At 40.1% G+C, this 27,921-nt stretch overlaps 1 long non-coding RNA gene across 1 annotated transcript; it reads right to left on the bottom strand.

The window, feature by feature from the left end:
* Window positions 1-3,887: 3,887 nt before the first annotated feature.
* Window positions 3,888-25,248, bottom strand: LOC146658743 (uncharacterized). Its single transcript, XR_014913690.1, has 3 exons — window positions 25,165-25,248; window positions 18,782-18,929; window positions 3,888-4,211 (listed from the first exon to the last, which is right to left on the bottom strand). It is a non-coding gene; the product is annotated as an uncharacterized LOC146658743 (long non-coding RNA).
* Window positions 25,249-27,921: the final 2,673 nt, after the last annotated feature.

The raw sequence follows: 27,921 nt of genomic DNA, 5'->3' as shown, positions 1-27,921 counted from the left end.
TGGACCAATTTGTCCAATTAAAATGCGTAGTCAGATAACTGTTCAAGATCCCATGGCACATCACAAAGGAGAACAAGCTGATGTTCTGTGGTCGAGGGACAATTATACCTTTGGCCATTAATGTATATCCATAACATGTGTAACATTCATGAAAGGGTGCTTGTGGAGATTACTCTATAAGTATTTGTCTGAATTATTTATTTTAGTTGTCAGCAAGTTTGATAAGAACATAAAGTAGACAAAAAACATCCCGCCACTCAATTTGAGTTTCTCAAGTTTCGCCACTGACTGATTAGAGAAACAAAGTTTGTCATCTGTATTTTAAGATTCAAAGTTAAGCAGGCTTGCTTAGCCACCCAACACAAAGTCTACTCTGCCAGTCGTATTTATTCAAAGGTTTGGTCGCTTTTTTTCTTCCACCATGCACTGTGTTATAACTGGCAGCTCCTCTGAAAAGCACAGATGCAGACAAATTGAAGCAATTTTCCTTTTGTCAGCTCACTATGACTTTGTCCAGAATGCGAAATAAGATCTGTTATGATTCGGACAACAGAGCGGTGGGAAACTTAAAAACTGTTCAATTTCTGTTTCTCACTGCAGACAAGACAGAAACCAATCCAGCAGGACAAACCCTTCCGCTCAGGAGGAAAGAGGTTTTGCCAAATGAACATAAAATGGAGCAACTTGTTGTGATTTGTCATGGTAGCACAAAAGGTTTACAGTATTTTTATTTAAAGATGTTTTAATTTGTGGTCAATATTTTGCTGAGCATTATTATTATGGTCACTTTTGGATTTACAATCCTACCCAGAGAGGTGAACAGGGAATAGATGCACATTAAATTAAAAGCAATGAAGGGATATCAAACATACAATATCACAGGATGCTTGTATTAGATCAAATGTTGGATTTGCTTTACACTTAAGAGTATGATAATTCTGTTTTTGATAGCTTGCTTAGGCCTGAAAATTTTAACCGTTTAGTGACTCGCAACCTTTAAAGATTAAAAACTCCCTCTAAAGGTCATGTTCTCATGCACTTCTTCCATTTTCAGCGTGTATGCCAGTAGATCACTCCTTGGAAGTGCTATTCTAAAGACTTGCATTTGTGAGCCTCACTGTGGACCTCTCCCCTGCACTGAGGGCATGTTAGAGGTACATGGTGACCCTTCTTTTCATCTAGAGCATTGCTTTCCCCCCCTCTCCCCATAAAGTTTGTAAATTCATCCCCCAGGTTAGACTGTCCACATCTTGATGCATGTGCGGCAAAACATCAGCCCTGAACTGCGGTGACTCCTTGCAGCTTCATCCACATCCTCAAAATGAAATTCAAGTTGAAGCATCTCACTATTTGAGATGCAGCAATGCTGCACACATTGCAGTGGCTCAGGTGCAAGGGCAAACAACAGGACTTTTATAGACTGAACTAAGAATTGAGGCCATGCTGAAAGCAGTCTAGAGATGCATGATAATATGACCTTTATAGGGTAAATGCCTTGCAACATTGAGAGGTTAGCTGCCAACTGCCAAGTCTTAATTTTTCAGTAAGCAGGATTACTGATGTGACATGGTTCACCATAGGCTTTTCCTTTGCCTGACCAGGTAGTTTTGAATGTACCTTCTATAAGTAAATGAAAGTAAAATGACAATAAAAAATTAAATGAATCCGCAAATGAAAAACAAAAGAAAAGAAAAGCAAAACAGAAAGGTTCAAATAGGATGCAAACCAGGGTCTTTTCTCAGACAACCAGTCAATCACATCCAGTCCTCCAGCCTCTCTTTATAGGTATCAGAAACTGGACGGTTATCTCTCAGCAGCCAGTATTGCCATAACCAATTTGTTGAGGCACCAATGAAAATACTGGTGCTTTTAGAGCTGAGTGTTGCAGTAAATATGGTGGATCACGGTGTGCTAAACTGGAGAGCTGTGTGGGCATCAGAGGAAATGCTTTTGAATGGTTTAGATGTGGGATGTCAAACTCATTTTATATTGTGGGCCACATTTGGCCCAGTTTGATATTAAGTGGGATGGACCAGTCCAGCTCCTGTTTCTGTCAGTATTAAGTAATTTTACTTCACATGTAATGTCTGAGATATCTCAGTATAAGAAAACAGTGCAAAAATGCTGCTTTAGCTGTAGAAAGAAATCTGTCAGCACAACTCTTTGGGCTTGAATTGTAGGAAATTAATGTGTAAAATTATGGATAAACTTCTGGTAGCCTATTGCCCAAACTGTCCTGCCTAAAGTCCAAAATGTATGCGCTCCTTCACATTTTCCAAAGATGTCCTGCGGGCCGGATTACAGTCTTGGCAGGGCCTTATGTTTGACACCACAGGTTTAGATCCTATTTAAAATGCAGAAGTTTTTTTTCTATTAGATTGGGTGGCTTTTCATCACCGGTTGGTCCCCTTACATGCAGGAGTTTCTAAAGAATCTAGCCTTGGCCCAGTGCTCTTTTCTCTCTACATGCTCCCATTAGGTTCAGTTCTAAAAATATGGAATCTTATTTCACTGTAATGGTGATAATTAAGTAAAATACTAAAACCTCTTTAAAAATCTTGTTTTACTGTGTTACTGACACAAAGTCATAGTTGGTGCTCAACTTTTTTTAAATTAAATGAACATAAAAGCTTGTACTAGTTGGGCCCCCTGACCCTTACTCCTCTTTTGGGGGTGACCCTGGCCCTTTTACAGAACTTCTTTTGCAAACAATCTGGGGGTGAGCTTTGATGGCAACTTCACATCTGAGAAATCAATACATTCTGTTGTTAATGTCAGCTTCTTCCAGCTGAGGCTCTTTGCAATCATTAAAAACGTTCTCTCATCTGCTGATTTTGAGAACATAATTGGTGCTTTCATTTCATCCAGGCGTGATTATTGAAATAGCCTTTATTTTGGAATCAGCCAAGCTCTGCTTCTTTCATCTCCAACTTGTTCAAAATGCAGCTTCTTTATTTTGCCTTTGAGTATTTTAGAATTGATTTTAAGATTTTATTGGATATTTTTCAATCACTAAATCGATTAGCACCCTCTTACCTTACTGAACTATGCATAGCCCTAATGGACCATCAGGGTCAGCTGTTCAGATGCATGTGGTTGTTCCAATAAGCAGACTGAAGCATAGCACAGACCAGGCCTTTGCCTTTGGCTCTTAAAAATTAGGATCTCACCATCACTTGATATTTTTTAAAACCACTAGAAGACACATCTTTACTCCCCAGTGTTTACATGTAAATAAGTGAGTGTTAAATGAGTTTTGACACTTTCCTTTTCTTTTCGTTTCTTGTTTGTATTCTACTTTTATCTTTTGTGTATTTTTCTGTTTTATTCAATTTAGTTTTACATTTTATCAAAGTTGGCCAACCCATGTTGTTTTTAATTGTGGTTACAAATAAATTGACTTGACCTTTTTTCTCTTTCTATTCAGTTCTTCACACACCCATACTCAGAAAAATGCACTGAGGGAAGCTCTGGGTTTAAAATCTTGCCAACGAATATTTAATCATGGAGGTTGGAGGAACCAGGGAAGAAATGTTTGAAAGGCAGATAGAGGGGTAAATGACCCACTCTACGTCCTAAGCCACAGCATTCCCAAATCAAACACAAGAACTAGTTTAAGTTCTTCTGTACTCTTTCTTACATTTTTGCAGTTGCATTCCTCATGCAGTTCATCACTTCATCATGATGGGAAAGCATGTCAGAAATGCCACAAAGAGGAACAGATATCAAAGTTTGCTTACTTTTCCTAAGAATCCATTTGTTTTCTCCCCCTTCTTTCTTGCAGTAGAAAAACAAGCTCCACAGATGTGGAAATGACTCAAACGCAATAATCCATCACAACAATGACAAGGCCTTTATTTGGTTTTGTCAAAGTTAGTTTTATTGCTATTTCATTTTGTCCCAGTTGAGTGTTTTTGTATCACTTAGTTCGTTTTGTTAAGCTCTCTTTACAGTCAATCACCTAAAAGACTATATTTACATTATTATATAATGAAATCAAAGTAAATCCATTGAAAATAAGTACCTAAATAGGACATGCATTTTGAAATAGAACATTTAGAAAAGGTTAACTTAAAGAAAATCTATTTTATACCAGCTACTGTGTTTCAACACACTTATTTGTACCAAAGCAGATCCAGTTTTGTCCCGCTACAAGGCCACAGCATGACTCCATCTTATCCGGGATTGGCTCCTCGGGGTGCAGGACACAGCTGTAAATAGATGCAAAGAGGAAACTAAGTGGGTGATCGTGTTGTTTCAGGCTTGTTAACAACACACTAGCAGAGACACCCCCCCACCCCCACCAACACCTCACACCAACCTCCCCCTTAAGTGACTGACAGTCTGAAAACATCATCAGTCAACTAGCCAGTGACTGTCCAAGCTATCCAGTGAGCTGGTTGCAGTCACCTGTAATGCACTTTGTTAGGGAACCAGCAGGCATGTTGTTCTGTCAGTGAGCCACCCAAAGAGCAAATCCCAAATCGGTGTGTTTCAACTTGGCGGTCGGTCAGTCATTCAACACCTTTTGGTTCATGCTATCAGAAAGAATTTCCTGCCACAGTTTTCTCCTCCCTTAACACCTGGACACGCAGACACACACATGCATACAGACACTTGCAGGAGGCAGACAGACACAAGCCAGCCAAATGGCTTCTGCAGTCACACTTTGTTACTCTTTGTTCTCAAACAAGCAGCAGTGCTCCCACTGAATTCTCACATCTATTCAGCAGATGTTTCTCTTTCAAGTAATCAGAGAGTCTACCTGCAAAACTCTGCCGGTTCACTGTCTCTTGTGTATTCCATTATGAAAAACCACAGGACTTGGATGGGTTACTGCCCTGAAGGTTGTTTTAGCTCATGATCAAATCCAGCATGATTTACTGTGAGTGAGCTGGACAGATTTCAAAGGTGGGCTATGATTTGATAAGCATATTATGGATCAAACCATTGACCTCACTGTCTCGCCACAGTGGATTGGATATTACTCAGTATTTGACATAGGTTACATATTGCATGTTTCTCTTTATTTGCACTTCATAAACACTGCAAACATGCAAAAATAAAGAATATACAGAAATTTTATGTGATTTTTTTTAAACCGAATTTATAAGCATGTCCCCTTTTTAAATAACCCAATTAAACAGAAAAAAGAGCACAAAAACAGTTTGCTTTCTGCCATTTAAACAGAATTAGTTTTTATGCTGGACTGTTGTTTGTGTACCATTACTGTCCTTGTAAAGGAACAGCACACAAAAAGGAATGTCGTTGTGTTTTGGTGTCATTTTGGCTTTTCACACATCTACTAATCTCTAATCTTCTAACCTGGAGATGCAAGTGCTTCATTTCCTGTTTCAGTCGATCTGTAGTTCAGCTATAAAGTGGTGATTTTTTTGCAGATACCACACCTATAATATGGGAGAAGACTACAGTAAGTCAAGGGCACCTCAAGCATGAGTACAAATACTTACATGGCTGTGTTGACACAACCACAGCTTAAGTTTGCAAAATGTCCTTTAGACAATGATACTTTACTAACGTCAGCTGCACACACACACACACACACACACACACACACACACACACACACACACACACACACACACACACACACACACACACACACACACACACACACACACACACACACACACACACACACACACACAGGCTCATTTACATCATAACAGATGGCCTCTACAAAAGTGCACACACAAGGGTTTAAGCAGAACATCATTTGCACAAACATCTGCTGGATATGAGGTCCAGCATTGGTGTTTATTCACATACAGAGAGTGATTGTCGAAATTCAGCCAATGTGGAAGTAACATTGGCTGAATGTCAGGATCTAGTTGTGTACAGTCTTCCAAAAAGCTAGCACTATGTAGTCTGATGGCAGTGACGGTCTGCAAAGGGTTGCGGTCAACAAGCCACTCTGCTAACAAGCATCAATTATTCGCTGAAGGTCACAGGAGTCCAGAGTTTGGCACCATGCGTACTCTTTTGGAGAAGGACGTTTTGGACATCAGCTAAGTGAAAGGAGTGTGGACACATTTGGTCACCCCAGGTCTTGCATGAATAAACAACACTTTTCACACAGTGCTGACTCACAGATGGTGAGCTCCAACTCTCTAAGTCTCTCCTGGTGCTTGGTCAACTCCTGCTGGCTTTTGTCATGGCTGATAGTCTGCAGTGGGCATTTGATGAGATAAAACAAAAAGATACTATAGTAAATAATACTTGAGAAAGGGAAAGTATTCCACATGTTCATCTGCTTGTTCCAAAGTCCCTTCTAGCCAGTAGTGTGCTCTTCTTTTCTAGCTCTCTCCACTGTCCTTGTTGTGGGCTATTTATGTCAACCTGTAGCCATAGTCTCACCCCTGAGGTAGTAAACAGGAAATGAAATGAAAGTAGAGTTCATTATGAAGCAAAAGAAAGCTCAAAAAATTGTTTTTAGCAGTTGGTTTCACTTTACTACAGAGAAGTTCTTCATATATCATAAATTCAGTGTATCTACATGTGATCCTGCCAGGACCTTCAGTCTTAGCAGGTGTAACGACACCAAAACAAAACTCAGACTAAAGCCAAGTAAGAAGCAAATGGCTCTAGTCAATAAAATAAAGCCGCTTCTCCAGTTGCTTTTCCCCTGCGTCGTCTAGACAGAAATACTTATGCTCTAAGAGGTTTTCCAGATACTGAAATCTTCTGTGAAAAGCATTGTGAGTTGGCCACAGGTAAATCCTCCTTATAATTTCTCAACTCTTTTTGCATCCATTAAACAAGACTTTCAAGATTACTTTAGCCAAAGTAATAAATCTATAACTGTGGCAAAAGAAAATGGATACATGTCCATATTTCAGCTCCCTCTGGATATTGTGCAAATATACGGGCTCTAGAGGGGACTCAGTTCTGGTTTTGAGGATAACTGCTCTGTATAATCACTTTCTCTTCATGGCTTGAGCAAGTTTTATGACCACAGCACCGATTGAAACAAAAAATAAAAGCAAAATTGTCAATAAGTGACTGTTTTTCTAATCACACTGCAAAGCTATTCTTTGTAAATCTTTTCATACAGTATATACAAAGTGACCACAAATATATGTTTGGAAAAGAGAATAAATTGTGAGGTAGGTGCATTATGTGCTGTGTGTGCAATTTGTTAAATGGACGGAATGAACCTCATATCTGCTCTATATGAAAGGAGATATTCAGCTGCTCTTTGTTTAGGATTATAATAGCTATACATTCAGTGTTTGCAATATAGGCAACATAATGTTATCCTTACAGCTCTGCTTTCCCAGCCAGTTTGCTGTTTATTGGCTTTCACTAGCCTGGACGACGTACATCACGGTAAACTGTTGCAGAAGGAGCCAAACATATGGCGCCAATAAGATTAATAGTTGGGAAACACATGAAAGATCAGACAGAAGACAAGGAAGCCATTCAGATCTTCTCTTACAATCAGTCTGGAATAATTTCCATGTTGTATAAAAACCATATATATGGGAAACAGACCAAGTGGCTTTGATAGTATGGTACAAAATAGCTCTTTCCCCTACAAATGTAATCCTGATATTTAATTATTCCTCATGTTTAAGCTGTTGAGGATGTGAATGTGACAATTTTACAAAATTGCCTCACACCATCGTTAAAATCGGAAATAAATCCCATTAACATCACCTTTAAAGAGTTTTGATTGTGTGTGTGTGTGTCTTTGTGCGTGCGTGTGTGTGTGTGTGTGTGTGTGTGTGTGTGTGCGTGTGTGTGTGTGTTTCACGTGAGTGTGCAAAAATAAAAAAAAACAGCTTGCAATAATTTATACTCAAAAAGACCCAAAGGGCTCTATGCCAAATTTTAGCAGTTTGTTAGGTGTGCCAGCACACTTCACACTGCAGGGAGGGCTAAACGTAAATTAGAAAACTATTTAAACATTGGCGATGGGCTCCCACCTGTTTACTTTTACCTTTCAACCAATTAATAGCTTACAGACTGGGTTACTTGTAGCAGGAGCAATCATGTACATGTGAGTTCAGTGATGCACATGCACACATATGCAGAATATAATGCGTAACAGTGATGTGCTTATGTTAATGTGTGGATAGAGAGTGGATGCAGTGCACCTCACCCAATGTGCCGATGTCAGAGTCCAATCAAAAAGCCACAAATCTGATCACGCGATACATTGTCATTCACTCCCCGAACAGAACTGATTTAAAGATTTTATTCATAGAATCAAGCAAATGATGCACTCGTTCGACTCACCAGAGCATCTATAAGGTCTTCTACCTGCTGTATTAAAACAGCATTAATCCATTTTTGTTTTGAGGTTTCTTTTTTCTCTTTCATCTGCTAGAGTACACATAATGTTTGCTACACTGGGCAAATCCTAAAGTGACAGGGCAGAAAGATGAGGTTAGGATAATAACAACTGGAAAGAAGACAGACATCATTACAAGCAATACATTTATATCCATTTTTAATTAGGTGGCTGGCTTTTCTCAGTCCACTGGGACCAGCTGACAGCCAAACTAGAAACTCTTCCCTTCTCTGAGTAACTGCAATCGTGCAGTGAGAGGTCAACCAGCTCAAGTCCTCAGCTCAGTTTAATCAGTGTTGACACGGGAGCACATTTACATTACATGACATGTTTCAACATGACAAGTGTTTGGGTGCCTCCTACTTATATTAGAAATATGTGCTACTGTACTCATTATCATATGTATATTAGAAAAAATACAGTATATAGTAAAATGCACAATTTTATGCATTTTATGATTGGGTGGGGCTTCCTTCTGACGGCAGCTTGGTCATAAATCATTATCTACATGTGAGGACATGCTCTGAGTCCAGTTTGCCAAAGTGCATCATAATGGAGCATTTTAGTTCAGTGCCGTCTTCTGTTTCAGAAAACAGGTTTAGTGAAAGACGAAGGAAACTCTGGGTTTTCTGTTCCAGGAAGAGCTAACTTTACCTCGGAGGCAGTCACCAGGGTAACAGCAGACTCACTCCCCCTCTCCTGCTACACTTAAAGCAGCTGTCTGACACTGTGTTTGATTTCCGTATTTATCCAGTTGATGCCAAAGCACATTTCAGAGCACATTAATCAGTTTGCACCTTTACAAATGAACTCCTGGTTTAATTTGTTTCTTTTTATGTTCAACATCAGAACTTTTACAATCAATGTAAGGACACATATCATGGTATGTGGTGGATTTATTATCATTATTAAGTGAAACAAATCAAAGAGTTAAAACAAAGTGAAACTAAGTTCTAAACACTTTTTTCTTTCGGCTGCTCTCTTTAGGTGTCACTGCAGTGGATCATCTGGCTCCATATTACCCTATCACTAGTATCCTCTTCTCTCAACCCTCTGCACATCCTTCATTAGGTCCATTAACCTCCTCTGTGGTCTTCCTATTTCTCCCTTGCCTGGCAACACTATATATTTAAAATCCTTTGAACAATATATCCACTATCCCTCCTCTCCACAGGTCCAAACAATCTCATCCATGCCTCTCTAACTTTGTTTCCAAACCCATCTATCTGAGCTGTCCCTCTGATACACTCATTTCTAATTCTCTCCATTCTGGTCAATCTTAATGAAAAGTCAGTGCCACTGTGTCCAAACCATATATTATACAACTATCACTACCATCTTGTAAACACAAAGCCTCAAAAGAGAAAAACTGAAATTGGTGGTTCAATATCTGGTTGCTCCGGCATTGGGCAAGATACTGAACCCTGAGTTGTCCAGGTTTGTTAAATTGAGTGGGAATGTGTGGGAATGTCAGATAGACAGCATTAGCAAAAAGAATACATTGCTTTTATGAATGTGGGAAATTAGAGTAGAAAAGTGCTATATAGGAACCACTCCATTTACCTCCTAATGTGGATACTTTATCACTTTAAAATGACCATTTTCTCTAGCTATACCACATTGCCACAGCCTGTTCATCAATGCCAACCAGACCACATATTTTGCAGAAGCTGGAAACACCACTGATAGCAGCAATTTTGGTATTCATCACTGAATACCAAGCAGTACGTGAAGCAGTATGAAAAACTTGGCACCATCCACTCTAGCACATCCCCAGCTTCTACCAGAGAAGGCTTTAATGCAGAGCTATTAAAATACCTATGCATGTGGTAAAAAAGACTCACGAATTAATAGCAGAGCTGTGGTATTCCTGCACCGCTGACAATGGTGTGGTTTCATACAGATTGCACGTGAATGGTTCAACTATCTACACATTCTGCATTTAGTCACAAAGAAAGTTCAGCTTACTGTCATATAATGTCAAGAGGTGACTTGGCCAAAAGTCATAGCTTCCCCTTAAGATGAAAAATCCAACAGCTCTGAGTAAAACAGACACAACCACTTGACTCATGTAAAAGATCACAGTGAAAGCACATGTACTGCAGTTTTTCCTAACATGACTTAATCACAGCCAATTACTGAGTTTAATGGCGGCTACATTGAGTTTTCCATTACCGTGTGCACTTACCTAGTATAGTGAGAGTCAAAAAAACACCAGTTAAAGCTCCTGCAACACCACACAAGCGTTTTGAATTACATACTTCTGCTAAATTGACCTTTATCAGGTTAATGATGGGTGGGGCTATGGTAATAAATCTAGAGGTTATAGCTTATACCTTAGGATAAGTCTAAAGGCTGAATTGGATAATGTGTTGAGAAGAAATATTTGGATCAGTTTTCAGCTCCTGACATCTTATTAACAGCTACATCATCTAAACCTCTTTTCACTCATGAACTAAAAAACTGTAGAGTCACTTAACGTGCCATTTTACAACCATCTCTTCATGCCGTGTTGCCTCTATTCACCCTTAGTTGGTTCATTACTGTGCATGAAATTGCCCTTCTCACTCCGGTGTGAAAACTGCTTCCCCACTCAGTGCTCATAAATTATCTGAAGAGAGAAAAGGAGGGGCCGCAGTGGTTTTCTGTTACTCTAACAAATTGGTGTGTTTTGTTGAAGAGAGAGAGAGAGAAGATAGTTAAAGGGTGGGAAAGAAATAGAGGGATGATGGGAGGGGAAGATGAGTAAGTGTTAGGTCTTTTGCATGAACAGCCTTTGAAACAGCGCATCTCAGTTTACATCAGGACTTTGAACCAGATGTTAAACAAATCTCTCTTTCTCTTTCTTCTTGTTCAAGTCACATTCATTTCTGTCTCTACATTCGGTATGCGGTTCTGTTGTTGGGCTTATGTACAAGCTTCTGATTATTATTAAAACTAAACTAAAGGCTAAAACTACACGTGAAAAAGCATTTTAGTTAACTAAAATAGAAATAAAAACTAGACTTTTAAAAAAATTATTACTTGGCTGATGAGTCATTAAAAGATATGTGTATTGGATGTTTACAATACTATAAGACACTATGAGCCAGCTGCTATGAAAAAAAAAGTTTTTATTGTAATATCTCTACTCATTTTCCAAAATGTTGTCTCTGCCACATGCCCCCCATACAGACATAATTGATAAGACTAAAACTAATACTGAAACTAACTAAAACTAAAGTTTTTCTGCATAAATGATAGGGATTTGCCTTCTCAAGGGTTGTTTGAGTTGGTAAAGGATAGCTAGATGCATATTTATTTAGCCTTCTGTATAGATGTTTTTTCGGTATCGGTAATTCCCTTTGATAGAAAAGTTATTATTCACTGTTACAAGAATCAGAACAGGAAAGCCAAGTACTGGGTGTGACAGGAATTTGGGAGAAACGACTTCATACCACCATTGCCGAGTCTTTTTTTCATTTTAGCAAAGTTCATAGTTCATGTATACTTTAAGTTCTGTATACTTTAATAAATTCAGAAAGGGGAGGTCAGTGCCTTTATTATGACTTCCAAGAACTTATTATGTCTTATTAAACTTTTTATAAGACAAAGTAAAGATGGGAAAGTACTTACATCTGGTGGGAAAAAAATGTTGCAGTGATGAGTTTTGTGTTTTTTAGTTTCAAGAAACATGTTGAAATTTGTTTTATGGTTATTTGCAAAAGAAGTATGATTGTAAGCCAAGCATGTGCTGGAGCGATCGTGGCTCAAGAGTTGGCAGTTCATCTTGTAATCGGAAGGTTGCCGGTTCGAGCCCCGGCTCGGACAGTCTCGGTCATTGTGTCCTTGGGCAAGACACTTCACCTACCACCTACTGGTGATGGCCAGAGGGGCAGATGGCGCGATATGGCAGCCTCGCTTCTGTCAGTCTGCCCCAGGGCAGCTGTGGCTACAACTGTAGCTTGCCTCCACCAGTGTGTGAATGTGAGAGTGAATGAATAGTGGAATTGTAAAGCACTTTGAGGTCAAAGGAGCTTGCAAAGAAAAACATCTGGACTTCTTTAAGTTGCTTGAAGACGTTTCACCTCTAATCCGAGAAGCTTCTTCAGTTCTAAGGTCAAATGGCGGAGAGTCCCAGATTTAAACCCAGTGGGAGTTTTCCCCCAAAGAGGGACAAAAGGACCCCCTGATGATCCTCTAATCACCTGAGCCGTGTGAAAATGGGTGTGGGTCCCAATCAGCCAGGGTTTCGGGTGAGCTCATTATGAAACCTGGCCCCACCTTATCATGCGATTTCCTGAGGTCAGATGGCCCAGGATGTGAGTGGGCGTTAAGGCGTCTGGGGAGGGAACTCAAAACTGGATTATAGATGGCAGAGAGTTGGTGTCGTAAACCCCCGCCTCAAAGATGGTCGCTCATATATGTGTGTGTGTGGATAGATAGATAGATAGATAGATAGATAGATAGATAGATACTGTGTAAAATGCATTCTTTGGTGCTTTTAAAGAAACAATAAAAACTCTTCTAGCATAACTACAGGCTTAAGTTTGGACATAAATTTTTACCCATCACACCATGTGAACACAGGCAGACTGTGGTGTCTGTTTTTGTTTCTGAAAACCAATCACAATATGATAGAAAACAGCTGCTTTGTGTGTGTGTTTACCTCAGTAGAAATAAACCAAAGACAATGTCAAACTGTCTTGAAACACATGGACAGCATACAGATTGAGTGTTAAGTGATTCCTTTGGATCATTTTTTGCTGTATAGAGCTTAGCTTGGTCATATCTGCAGTTGTATATGAAAGCATAAGATAGTATTATGTCTTTGCATAAATACATCAGAGGAAGTATGGATATGTGTTTGCATGCAATACTTACTTCTTTGCAGGGGGCTTTACACATCTAACAGTTACCAAAAAAGACTGTGTAAAACATGACTGCATGTAGTAACTCATGCACACACACATTTCTATGCGCACTCAGACAGTGTGGGTGGGATGGCTGCAGGAGCAGATTCACTCTTACAGTTTGATCACATCATTCAGTTGCCTGGCAGGGTAAACGCTATTAAATGCTGAGAATCCAAACTGTTCTCTGTGTGTCTGTGCATCCGTGTTTGTCAGAGAATAATGTAGCCTTTCAATCCACTTGCAAACATTTCAAACATTTAAAGGTGGGGTTTTGCTATATTTTTTGTAAAGATAATCAAAAATCAATTATTTCAATATACAGTATCTGTGACTACAAAGCTGCACAGACTCTACAATCACTCACAGAGTTGCTTAGTTGCATGGATGCCAGCCCTCTCAAAGTACCACCAGTGTGTGTTTAGTGAGGTTTATATAAGCCGCTTCCAATGTTTATTCTTAAATACAGTGATATATACAGAATTGTTATGAATGTCTATTAGCCACAGACATTAAGGTTCATAAGAGCTACTATTAAACCAGGCAGTACTCAGTGGTGCCTAATGCAAGTCTGATAATACTGTTGCACAATAAGTAAGAGCTAGATCCCAGGGTTGGAGGAGAAATTATGATCATCATTGTTTCGTTGCTTATTAATATGTAAAAGCTCATTAGATGTACAATTTGGTGATGACTATCACTGTGAAACGAGTACACCACTAGTTTAGCATTGCATCCTGACCAATGTATACCAAACTCATAGTTTTAAAACAAGAAGGATAAAAAAAATGCAGCAACATGTATTTGTTTTCCCTGCCGTTTCCTTCCTTTGCTTTGTTAATTTAGTATCTCATCATCAGACATGAGGACGTTCAAGTCCCGTATTAAATAAACAGGTTTCACTGGTGTTATAAAAGACTGTTCATTGTGCCAATTTTAAAACAATAGTTTAGATTCATCCTTATTTTTTCAATTACCCGTTATATTTGCAGCGAGAAACACATTGAGAGAGACTGACAGGTATTACGTAACTATGTATTTGTGTTTTTGAGACTCTTCCAGTAACTTCCAGTAATTCATGGACGCTGCTGTATTCCTGCCATGAAGTCCAAAGAAATCCACCCTCACTCACAAGCTTGGATGCATCCATCATATGCATACAGTACACTTACAAGCAAATTGCCTCACAGAGGAAAGCGTGCATGTGCGCATGCACATGTGCATGCATGCACACATGCACATGTGCATGCACCCACAGCTGTGAAAGTTTAGTTTGGATTTCCATGAACATACAGCAGAGGCAAGCCTCCAATCTCCTCTCCCAGCACAGGAGACGGCATCTGCCAAAACCAACACAGGGTGATTGTGTGTGCATCTGTATGTTGTGCAAAATAGTATTTTGTATCTACATGTGAAATAATGCACATGCATTTGTGTATGTGCATGCTTTTTTATGAACAGGACAGCTTCCCAAAAATGTGAAAAGTGACTAATACGATCCTTTGTTTTATCCTTATTCTCCCAGTCTCTCCCTTGCTCTCTGCTAGCTCAGTATTGTAATGCAGTAATTATCCTCAGTGCAAGATTTATGGAATGGGTTACACTAGCAATGATGCTCATGCAGACTGTTGGAGAGGGAGCGAGACTCATGTTACACAGCATGGTTCCACTTAACACCACCATCAACACATGACTGAAAAAATAATGCTGACTAAACAGTATATAAGTCATTAGCTGTAAGCTATCAAACAATTTACTGCTCACATGTGTATGCAGGACTCTGTATCTGTGTGTTTGCTGTGCAAATATTGAATCTGTATGTATTACGGATTCTGATTCATAAAGATTAGAAGGGCTTTTATTTTTTTGCCGTAAACGTCACTGAAACATTCTTAGCTTTTCCTGCGTTGTCAGATTAAAACAGGTGACCTAAGCAATGTTTTCTCTGGTATAAAATTGTAACATACAATAGCCATTTTGATAAGCTGTTACTCACTTCTCAATAGAAATAATGTGAATACTACTAAAAATCATCATCATTAACATCACAAAGCCTCAGTATTAGTTGTTATCAACAAAACAAATGTTCACTATGCCAGCACTGCACGTTGTATTACATTTGTTAGGAAAATGCATTTGTAGATTGAGCAGCAGAGTTGCAAATGTTGATTTCGCCCTTGAATGACTTGTCTGTTTTTCATATTTATATTTATTCTGTTATTGACTGTTTTTCTGGTACCCCAGTGCTGACAATCTGGTGCCTGATCAGCACCTGATTAGCTGCACCTGTGAGCAGCGGTCACCTTTGACTGATTTGGCTATAGGGCAAGTTCAAGCTGATATTTTGCAACATCAAACAAAAGCCAACAGCAGAATAAGCATTAGCAAAGAAGACAAGTTTCTGATGGGTGCAACTGACATGATCAACCCTGCTGCTCAACCCACAAATGCATTTTTCTTACAAACAATTCACATGAGCACCATTTAAGGGAAAATAAACAGGCTTTCTAACAGTATAAGACTTATTGCCAACAAACATTGTAACCAGTGTTGGGACTAACGCGTTATTAAGTAACGCGTTACAGTAACTACGTTATTATTGTGGTAACGAGCACGGTAACTAGTTATTATGCCAAAATCAGGAACGCGTTAGTCGTTACTGGGATTTCGAAAGGGTCGTTACTCGTTACTGAATCCACAGATTCAGTAACATTAGCAAGTGGCGGAAGCCAGCAGGTGGATGAAGGAAAAGGGACGCAGAAGGAAAAGAGACCCGAGGCGGCCGCCGGTCCAAGTGTGAACTGAACTTCAGGTAAGAAGTTATGACCTGCAGTCTCTCTGGGTCAGATATAAACCAAGTTTAGGTGTAGTTTATTTTCGTTATTCTGACTTTTTCCGTACTGCGTGCTAGCTAGCATGACGGAGTTTCTACACAGCTGGGTGGGTGCTATGAAGTTAATGATGTTGAACTTTATTTTGTTCATAAGTTATTAGAGTTGCCAACCGTCCCGTCTGGTATTCAGAGAAAATATTACGCGTTTCTTATTGAGGTGAAAAGGAACAGTTTGTCCCGTAATTCAGCTACAATGAAAAAGACACAAAGCTGGAGTTATTCTGTGTCTTTGCTGCACAGCTGCCTCTTCTCCTCTCATTCTCCCCCCTCCCTCTCCCGTTTCTACTTCAATCATGAAACTGATCAATGATCAGCTGATCGGCTCTCTTGTTTGTTTATCGCCCACTTTGCGCCGAAAGAGGAAACCAGCGGATGTCGCGCTAAACAACAGCAGCACGTTTAATCTTGATCAGCTGTTGTTAGAATTTATTAAATATTAATTTCTAGTATCAGCTGATGTTTGCTGGAGCCACAGCTGCAAAAAAGCTGCTGGTCATGATATGGTTTGGTTATCTGGTGAGAGGGAAACATGAAGATGAAACCAGGAGATGTCCTTACTGGATCATCAGAGCTGAACAGGTGATGGAGAAACAGGTTTACCTTTTAGGTGACATGAATGAGTTGAAGGGAAGTTATGAACTGTTTCTGAGAGACAAATAACACCAGGATCCTTTTTTAGGTAGCTGACAGCTGGTAACTGTGCAGGTGCGGATCTAGCAAAGTGTTGCCAGGGGGGCAGGTAGGACATTAACAGGGAGAGGGGGGCACAAAGAAATACTTTTCTTTCTTATTCTCATTTAAAATGTCTCGCTTTTAAAAAATAATTATCGGAATCTTACAACAAACGATTGATAGATTGATGCATATATACCATCAGAACAGTGTACATCACTGTCACAACAGCGTTTGTTTTCATTCAAAGGCTTTATGATTTTTCCTATAATGGTGGGCCGGTCTCTAGTCAAAATGCCCGGGCCAATTTTCTGTCCCAGTCCAGCCCTGTATGCAGCTCATCTGCAGTCTGGTGTTACCTACATCTTCCTATTCAGAAGGCAGAATTTCCGAGTTCTGAGTACAATCGAAAGCACCACGACTGCAGTTTTTGTGTTGGATGTAAAAGGCGCACATGACTCTGTGACGTAGGCTAGAATCATGGCAGCAGTCAACGACGGTCCAGGCGTGGGATTTCTCTCGTGGAAATATGCACGTTATCATATCCTTTCTATTGGTAGGTGGCACAGTGCACTTGTGGCAAGTAAGCAAGCTAGAAGACTGGCAAAGTTATGGAAGAAACACATTAACAAGAGAATTCTGAGTAAAACCAAAGTTACTTTCCCTAGTAACTAGTTACTTTGAAAGTAACAAGTAACTTGAAGTAACTGAGTTACTTTTGAGAGAAGTAACTAGTAATGTAACTAAGTTACTATTTTAAAGTAACTTACCCAACACTGGTTGTAACAAACACAAATCTTCATACTTTTTGTACTAAATTTAATTTAAAATACATCATGTACTTTGAAACGAAAGGTTAAAACAGTCTTTATTAAAGGTCTAATATAATAAAACTATCTCTCTGTCTAAAGAGAAACAAAGACTGTAGGAAATCTTACATGAAGACTTAATGATGTAACAAAATTTCTTACCATGATGAATGTTGTCAGATGTTTGTTATATGGGCTGATATAATTTGGATTTGTCTGTTTTTGTTTTTTTCTAGACAGCTTTATTTTGTGTTTGATGAGACTAATGAAGTTGATTAAAGACATTTGCTTCAGTGAGAAACAACAGCACACATCTTGTCCACCAGGTTTTTCCAGAACTCTTTTTTTGTTTGTTTGTTTATTGTAATGTTGAATTTTGTGAACATGGGTCTGACTCATCTACAGGACTCAGACAGTGGGCAAGGGAGGTGGCCAGTGGATTATTGTTTATAAGATTGAGATTTGATCCTCACAGAGTTCTGCACTGTCTGCTTTTCTAGAAACCCTCCTCAGCTTAGACCAAGCAACTTCCCCGACATGTTTACGACTGCAACCTACATCTTTTCATTGCAAAAATGAGACCAGAGGAAAACTGTAAGCCACTTTGTCACACTGTATGGTGAACAAAGGTTTTTCTAGGACTCTAGGACTTTAATTTTGTTAACATTACACAAAATTCACACTATACAGTGTATATTGCGTAACAAAGCTAATCTGTGTTTTGTCATGCCCAGTGTTGGTCAAGTTACTTGAAAAAAGTAATCAGTAACTAATTAGCGATTACTTCCCTAAAAAAGTAATCCCGTTACTTTACTGATTACTTATTTTCAAAAGTAATTAATTACTTAGTTACTTAGTTACTTTTTAAAAACACGATTTGCAACCTGAGTAGGTGATAAAGCGATAGATCTTTCAGCCCAATTCTACTTTTTCTGCATAATCCATCATACAAAATGTATTCAAATGGAAAAGTCTCTTTTTAAAACTTGTTTTATGCATCAAGCAAAAATTTAATTATATGCAACATTCTCTGACTGGAAGAAATTTGTTTAACATTTAAACTTATTTTCTGCACATTCCAGCACATAAAATATTTTTTTTCTGTGTGTTTACACTCACTCTTTCAAATAGATGCAAGTAAAACACAGTAGAAAATAAATAACATCAAAGACTAGCGGTCCTGTTGCTCTATTTTCACCTGTAAAGCAGGAGTGGCGTAGGCGGAGGTTTACCCTGGTGCAGGTGTGCCGCAGCGGTCAGTGGAAGAATCCGCGAGTTTCTCTGTGAATTTCCCATTACGTCGTTGCGCACTCTGTGCTTGCTTGGAAGTTTAGGGGTTTTTTTCGCTGTAAAAAGAAGTTATGAAAGGAAAGTTTTTGTCACTTTTTATGGAATCAAACTCAAAGTAAGGTCAGTACTTCCACGCTTTAAATGCTGCACGCTCATACTCTCTCCCACAATCGATATGTGATCCATTGTTGATCTGCACACAGCTGTTGTCACTAATGGCGCACTCGCTTACGTCACTGTCATGAGACATTCTCGCAAAAATTCACGGTTTTAGTAACGCAGTAACGCAGCGTTCCTACGGGAAAGTAACGGTAATCTAATTACCGTTTTTGCAATAGTAATCCCTTACTTTACTCGTTACTTGAAAGAGGTAATCAGATTACAGTAACGCGTTACAAGTAACGCGTTACTGCCCATCTCTGCTAGTATGTGGTAACATGGCCATAGCTGGCTGTGAACCAGACATGAGGGGAGCAGGGGATTTGAAAGCTACCATCGAGCTCCTGTGCTTGGCAAACTAACTGAAGATTATATGTGTTCTCTGCGCTAATCCTGGCCCTATCTCTGAGGGCTTTCCGGTTGAAGGACAGTTTTTTAACACATAATGGTAAAGAATGACACTTTAATTGTGGTGCATTACAGTTTTTGCCCGTTGCTTGAACACCATGAACCCATGCCTAGACTAAAGTAACACAAGTTGAAGCTTTTGTTACCATACCTCAAACACATGTACCCCTACCAAAAGCGCTGCTTTGCACCCCAGTTCCAATTATGCAACACACCTACTCCTTTATGCAACACACATGGTCCTGCATGCTACACTCCATTTCATACATAAGACACTTCGCTCACAAAATGAAATTTCAGGGTGCCATTCGGAAAACACATGTATCCAAAATACAAAACACATCGGGTAATTGCAACCACTCAAATACACACCTGAAGGCACTTACTTGCAAAACCGAACACCAATTAGCCAACTACAAAAAGCCCTCAGCGTAGCCATTTCAAGAACTTTGCAAGCATGGATGGAGGGAGAGCAAGAGGAAGAGGAAGAGGTAGAGGAGGAAGAGGAGGAGGAGGCCGAAGAGGCCATGCACGGACCCATATTTCTGATGAAATAAGAGCAACTTTGATGGACCATGTCATCAACCATGGCCTGACTATGAGGGAAGCTGGGCAGAGAGTCCACCCACATCTAAGCCGCTTCACAGTGGCATCTGTAATACGAACATTCCGACTAGAAAACAGGTATGTCTTCACCTCCATACCTTCTGCTCTACTCAGATGGTTTTATAGCACTGTTCTACAGTATATCACATTACCATATCAAGTGTACGGGGTGCTAATGCTCCTTTTGCAGCCAAAGTGGCTGATTCCTTATATTGAAGTACAGTGTTGTACAGTGGATGACACAGTACATACAGTAAAGTACTGTAAGAAAAATAAGCAAACCGATGACAATATGTGGTTGTATTCCTCCAGAATGACTCGAAGACCTTCTGGGGGAGGACGGCAACGCCTGTTCACACAACAGCAGGAACTTGCCGTTGTGGACCTAGTGAGGGCAGACAATGCCATCCGTCTCCACCAGCTACGACGGAAAATACTTGCAGACAGGCGAGTGTTCAGCAACATAGACCATGTGAGCATCACCACCATCAGACGCATCTTGGGTAAACACAGCATCACCATGAAGCAGCTCTACAGAGTCCCATTCGAGAGGAACAGTGACAGGGTCAAAGGACTTCGAGCTGAATATGTACGGGTACGTGTAACTGTCCCTTACATTTACAATAGAGTATTGGTGAAGTCCAGTAGCAGCTGAATATGTACCATATCAGTACCACATGGATCTATTCTGAGAGCTACACAGGTACCTGTGTGATGGGGTGAGGGTGCTGTATGTGTAGCACTGTAGTACAGTGACATGTTCCCCTTTTTTTCAGAGAATCTTGGCCATGGATGGAGCTGTACAGCCTCATGAATACATTTTCATTGATGAAGCTGGATTCGACCTGAGCAAAACAAGACGACGGGGTCGTAATGTAATTGGCCAAAGGGCAATTGTGCACGTCCCAGGGCAGCGCGGGGGAAACATCACATTATGTGCCGCCATATGCCTTCGAGGGCTTCTGCACCATCATGCAATACTAGGTCCATACAATAGCCAACACATACTCACATTTCTAGATGCTCTCCATGATATAGTTGTACAGAACAGACCAGATCAGCCCAGGTTTGTGGTGATATGGGATAATGTCAGTTTCCATCGGGCTGCTCTGGTCCAGGCCTGGTTCTCCAACCACAATCAATTTGAAGTGGTATACTTGCCCCCTTACTCACCATTTTTGAACCCTATAGAGGAATTTTTTTCGGCTTGGAGATGGCGAGTATATGACCGCCAACCACATGCCCGCATGCCTCTTCTGCAGGCAATGGAACAGGCCTGCGGCGACATTCAGGTGACAGCAATCCATGGATGGTTTTGACATGCAAGAGGATATTTTCCCCGGTGCCTAGCGGGAGAGGACATTGCTTGCGATGTTGATGAGGTCCTGTGGCCAGACCCCAACAGACGGCGGGATCCATGAGCCCACTTATGCACAATTGTCATGGTTTTTTGTGTTTACAGTATAGTGTTTTTTCTATTGCAGTATTATTGTGTTGTTGTTGTTTTTTTTGCTTTATCTGAATTCATGGTACTGCAATGTACAATATTGAGTAGGTCTATTTGCGTTTTTGGTTGTTTGAAAATGTGTCTCCTGTAAATGTGCCTTCTGAATAAACAATGGAAATCAAGGACTGCAGTGTTTTATATAAAGAAGACTAGTGTGTTCCCCCTGATCTGTCAGTGTTTGCATATGATGCAAGTATGTGTCATTTTGTCAACAGAGTTACATTTTGACAAAGGAATGTCAGGTTTTGACAGCAGAGTTTAGGTTTTGGGAGTAGAGTTTCAATTTGGCACAGATGTGAATGGTATATTTCCCAGTGTTGTGTCATGTGTACTTGTGTGTACAGTTTTGGCACAGAGAGCGGAGTTTTGCAAAATGTGTTCAAGCAGTGGGCAAAAACTGTAAGCACAGAGAGATCTGCTTTAACCTTCTGACCTGTGAAGGTCAGTACTTCCACGCTTTAAACGCTGCACGCTCATACTCTCTCCGGCACTCATATGATCCACTGTTGATCTGCACACAGCTGTTGTCACGAACGTTGCACTCGCTTATCGCTTACGTCACTGTCATGAGACATTCTCGCAAAAAAAATCACGGTTTTAGTAACGCAGCGTTCCTACGGGAAAGTAACGGTAATCTAATTACCGTTTTTGCAATAGTAATCCCTTACTTTACTCGTTACCTGAAAAAAGTAATCAGATTACAGTAACGCGTTTTACTGCCCATCTCTGGTCATGCCTTCCTATGCTCTCTTTTTTTGATCTTTTCTCTCTTCTTCCCCATGCCACAAACCTGCCATGGTCCAGGGTGAGTGTCTGGTGTTTCAGTGTACTTTTCCACCACGACTCCTGCATATAAGCATCACTGTCCCTCCCATGTCTATCTCGTCTCACCTGCGAGCCATCAGCAGCAGAGATGGGCAGTAACGCGTTACTGTAATCTGATTACCTTTTTCAAGTAACGAGTAAAGTAAGGGATTACTATTGCAAAAACGGTAATTAGATTACCGTTACTTCCCGTAGGAACGCTGCGTTACTGCGTTACTAAAACCGTGATTTTTTTTGCGAGAATGTCTCATGACAGTGACGTAAGCGAGTGCGCCGTTAGTGACAACAACTGTGTGCAGATCAACAATGGATCACATATCGATTGTGGGAGAGAGTATGAGCGTGCAGCGTTTAAAGCGTGGAAGTACTGACCTTACTTTGAGTTTGATTCCATAAAAAGTGACAAAAACATTAGCGTCCGTTGTGCATGGGAAGAAAACTTTTTACAGCGAAAACCACCCCTAAACTTCCAAGCAAGCACCGAGTGCGCAACGACATAATGGGAAACTCACAGAGAAACTCGCGGATTCTTCAACTGACCGCAGCACACCTGCACCAGGGTAAACCTCCGCCTACCCCACTCCTGCTTTACAGGTGAAAATAGAGCAACAGGACTGCTGAGTCTTTGACTTAATTTATTTTCTGCTGCGTTTTACTTGCATCTATTTGAAAGAGTGAGTGTAAACACAAAAAATATTTTATTTTATGTGCTGGAATGTGTAGAAAATAGGTTTAAATGTTAAACTAATTTATTCAAGTCAGAGAATGTTGCATATAATTAAAATTTTGCTTGATGCATAAAGTTAAAAGATTAAAACTGATAAAACAAGTTAAAAAAAGAGACTTTTCCATTTGATTACATTTTGTATGATGGATTATGCAGAAAAAGTAGAATTGGGCTGAAAGATCTATCGCTTTATCACCTCTTCAGGTTGTAAATCGTGTTTTTAAAAGGTAACTAAGTAATTAATTACTTTTGAAAATAAGTAATCAGTAAAGTAACAGGATTACTTTTTTGGGGAAGTAATCAGTAATTAGTTACTGATTACTTTTTTCAAGTAACTTGACCAACACTGATCAGCAGTAATCAGCAGTCCTGCATTTAAGGCCACCCCCCACCCCCCCATGGAGCGCACCGCTCCAGCTATCCAAGTAAACATATCACTAGTAACGCCTCACCCTGCGTCCCTTATCATCTGCCAGTCAATAACCTGCTAGGGCAGGGATAGCTCAGTGGGTAGAGTGGCGGCCCCATGATCGGAAGGTCGGGGGTTCGATTCCCCTGAACAGCTACCCTGAGGTACCCCTGAGCAAGGTACCGTCCCTACACACTGCGCCCAATGGCTGCCCACTGTTTCACTGAGTGAATGGGTTAAATGCAGAGAGGGATTTTCCCCACGGGGACCAATAAAGTACACTTCTTTCTTTCTTCTTCTTCTTCTTCCTCTGCTGCAGTGGACTCTGCGACTCTCGCTCCCTACCCAGTTCACGTGCCTAAGATTCCATAAGTAACAAAGACTTTGCATTCTTGTGCATCCACACCCATGTACCAGCCTACAGAACTTGTGACACAACCAGTCCCAACAGATGGCTGCCCCTCCCTGAGCCTGTTACTACATGAATTTTCTTCCTGTTAAAAGGGAGTTTTTCCTTCCTACTGTTGTAAAGTGTTTGATCACAGGGATCATTTGTCGGGGTGTTCTCCCGAATACTATAGGGTCTTTACCTTAGAGTACAGAGCATCTTCAGACAACTTATTTGGCACTCTGTAAATAAACCTGAATTGAATTTTTCTGTCTTTATTTTGCTCCTTACCTTTTATTATAGATGTTTTCCACTCGGTCCATGTCTTTTTAAGATAAGAGTTAGGAATCTCTTGTAGATCTTTAAATACAAAGAGTACTGATTTATACTGGATCATGTAATGGACAGGAAGCCAGTACAAGGTTGACAAAACTGTAGTAATACAATGTCTCCTTTTTGTCCCAGTTAGTAATCTGGCCACAGCATTTTGGACTAATTGTAGACAAGCCATAGATGACTAACTCTGAATTACAGTAGTCCAGTCTAGATATAAGACAATCCTGTATAATTCTTTCCAGAATGATTTTTTAAAAAAGCTTTTAGTCTGGAGGTTTTCCTAAACTGGAGGAAACTGGTCTAGCATTAATTTGTCAAATTTCACATTTGTGTCAAAGATTATTTCAAAGTTTTTACCATAAGAGGAGTTACAGATTGCAGGTTTTTATTCAGTCTCATCATAGGTTGTCCAAGCATTTTGGTAAGTTTACCACAGTTTCTTCAGTCTCTGTAATCCCAGGCTCACACCGTCATATTGATCATAATTCTACTGCACAACTTTTTGTTCATTTGGTATTTGAAGATGGTATCTGATAGTTCCTTAAGTTACTCTCTGTTGCTGCTCAGTTTAGATTGCTTTTTGATAGTCATTAACTGGTGAATTAAAATAATGCAGAGCTTAGATTTTGGCAACAAAAAAGGCATCTCAGTATCTTGGTTGTCTAACAACATGCAGCTGTAAAACATTACCAGTGTTTAAGCTCAAATTAACAAATTATTCATCTGTTATTTAGATATGCAGATAATGACTTGAAATGGCTTTTAAACGACTTACAGACATCAGTGATATATACCAATAGACTTATTATTTATTAAATACTATGTACTTAAATGAGTCAGCAAATTATTGATGTATCATTAATTATTTAAGAGATTCTATTTAACAACAACAAAAAAAGGGTTAAAAACTGTATTTCATACTATACCTTTGGCATAATCAAAGTGCTTTATCCTATAGTGGCTACTGCCTCCTTTCTCCTTCACATCTTCACTCCTGACCTACTTTTTGCTTCACTCCCTTCAGTCTAATCAATCAGAGCCAACACACAGCTCTGTGGTGGTATCAGCTTTCACAGATCTACTCAAAAACACTCCCAACAATAGAAATTAGTCATGAAGAGTTATAAAAAAGAAAACAAATGGGAGTACATGGCTTAAAAGCCAGACAGAGTGATTGTGCAATTCTTGTGTTGATGCAACATTCTGGATGTGCATGTATGCTTGCACACGCACACACACACACAAGACACACACACACACACACAAGACACACACACACACTAATTAATTTCTTAAACATTTAACATACCTCTTTCTAACATTTACCCTAACCATAAGCCCCAAACCAAATCTGCACTCTGAAACTAAAAGGAGTAGTTTAACATTTTGAGTATTTGCGTTGATGAACACCACAAATTTTGTCTTTTTTTTTTAAGAAACAGCTTAAAACAAAAGGAATAGAACTCACTCCGACTGTGTGAATCGGTTAAAAAAGAAACCTATTGCAAGGTTCAGGGCTGCTTATTCAGTGGGCCTAAGTGTACGCCCAGCTGAAGTGCCCTTGAGCACAATTCCTGTGTAAATCAAACACAGGTTAACAGATGAGACCGTCCTACAGTTCTAGAAAGACTGACTCTCTCCAGCTTTTCAAACTTTTCTCACAGTTATCGAGGAGGAACACCCTGGTGTGTATCTCTCTGCCAGACCTCTACACATGCAGGGCAGACAGCAATGCTCTTGCACTCACGTGCACACACACACACACACACACCATGTAGTGGATCCAGTAAGTCACGCCCTGCGAGTCAGCCAGATTTTTAATAAATGAACAATTTCTCATTATTTTGCACATTTTTGAATGCACATTCAGTTTGATTATTAAACAGAAACAGCAACACTCGGCCTAACTTATTTTTGTTATTTTAGCTAGCCTCTGGTAGCTTGGCAGATGTTGGTTAAGGAGACAGCAGCAGACAATTGAAAGTGGTTTAAGAGGTCATTCCAGGGTTAAAGTCAAGCAGGGTGGGTCTGTTTTTCTCTGCCAGGAAAACGTCAGAACTCACATCTGGAAACTCTCCGTCAAAAAAATCAAAATCACCTTTATTTTGATTCCTTACGGTACGGTATATAAGCCTCGTCAACTTCAATTGTAAAAGACAATTTGGTAGATTCAGATTGTTGACAGTCTGCTTATCCTGATTCACGTGAAGCATTCATCTGGCATTTAGTTTAAAAAAAGGGTGGAATCAACCCCAGTTCCACATCACTACTGAGGAACGATACAGATGTCAAAAAAACGTCAGCTATGATAAAACAGCAAAGACAATTAAAGGCAACGGGTGGCCTCAGTGGAAAACAGGTTTTATCACCAGAGCCAGCTGTGAGGCAAGCGGTCTGAGCAAGCAGTCAACCATGATGATAAGGAGGGTAGCAGAAGATACGGTAGTTTGTTTGATTTGGATGACCTGGCTCTGGCATCTGCTCATGGCTGGCCTGCTAAAATAAGGTTAAGAGAGCCAACAAGACACATGTTTGTAAGAAACAGACCAAGACAAACAGAATGACGACGATAGCGGTCAACCACACGCAGGAAAGTATACACAGAGAGCCTCAAGACAGTAGGTTTGCTGACCTGCTGAACGTATTCAGTATATCAGGCTTCACTTCCAAAAATTACTCCATGGTTTGTATCTGATCAGCAATCTCGCATTACTTTTATTTATTTATTATTGATTGCTACCACACATTACAAGGGATCACATTTGCAAGAGGTTTAGAATTATTGAAAACAGTAACTGCAGACAATCCCACCCACGTCCTGTGGGAATCCAGCCGGTGATGGTTCACTCTGCCTGGCAGCCAGCCCAAAATAACTGTCTGGATTGAGGATTACAAAGTTGTGTGAAATTTGAAAGAAACGAACAAATCAGCAGTGCAGCTGGACCAGCACTTAAATTATGGTTAGTGCAATTTGGCCCTCATGTTGATTGTGGTTCCAGGGCAGGTCCTGTGAACGGGATTACTGTACGAACCCAGAGTAACATTTGGATAGAACTGTGCTTTGCAATAATGCGAGGATCAGCAAAAGGGTGGAGGCCGATGTGTAGCACTTTGTGCGTCTACTGATTTGACAGTTTGCTGTATGTGCTGGTCCCTTTGTATAAAAAAGGTTTTAGGTCCTTAAATAAACTGTTTCACGGTGACCCAGGAGAGATACAGGACTGTGCAAAACTCTTGAGTCACCCCTCATTAATCTTTTGCTTTGAAAGAGCCAGAGTTTCTTGTAATTTTTTTAAAGTGGTCTTGAGCAATAGTTCTCCAGGCTTTCTGCTGTTGGCTGCTTTTTCACTCATTTTTGGCCCAGTCCTGTTCATGACGATTTTAAGACAATGTTTTTTTTGTTTGTGAAGTCACTTGACACTAACCTGTGAATAATTCAAGCATGGTATCTTTAGGCACTTTGTTTCTGGCATCCATCCATCCATCCATCCATTCGCTTCCGCTTCTCCTTTTCAGGGTCGCGGGGGGCGCTGGAGCCAATCCCAGCTGTCATAGGGCGAGAGGCGGGGTACACCCTGGACAGGTCGCCAGTCTGTCACAGGGCCAACACACAGAGACAGACAACCATTCACACTCACATTCACTCGCACATTCACACCTAATGGCAATTTGGATGATCCAAT

This window comes from Rhamphochromis longiceps, linkage group LG11 (genome assembly GCF_057381845.1).
Source record: "Rhamphochromis longiceps isolate RC_006_pf linkage group LG11, R_longiceps_female_GT1.1, whole genome shotgun sequence".
Lineage (NCBI taxonomy): Eukaryota > Metazoa > Chordata > Actinopteri > Cichliformes > Cichlidae > Rhamphochromis > Rhamphochromis longiceps.
Note: the sequence above shows the minus strand (reverse complement) of the source record. Positions and strands in the feature narration are given on the sequence as shown.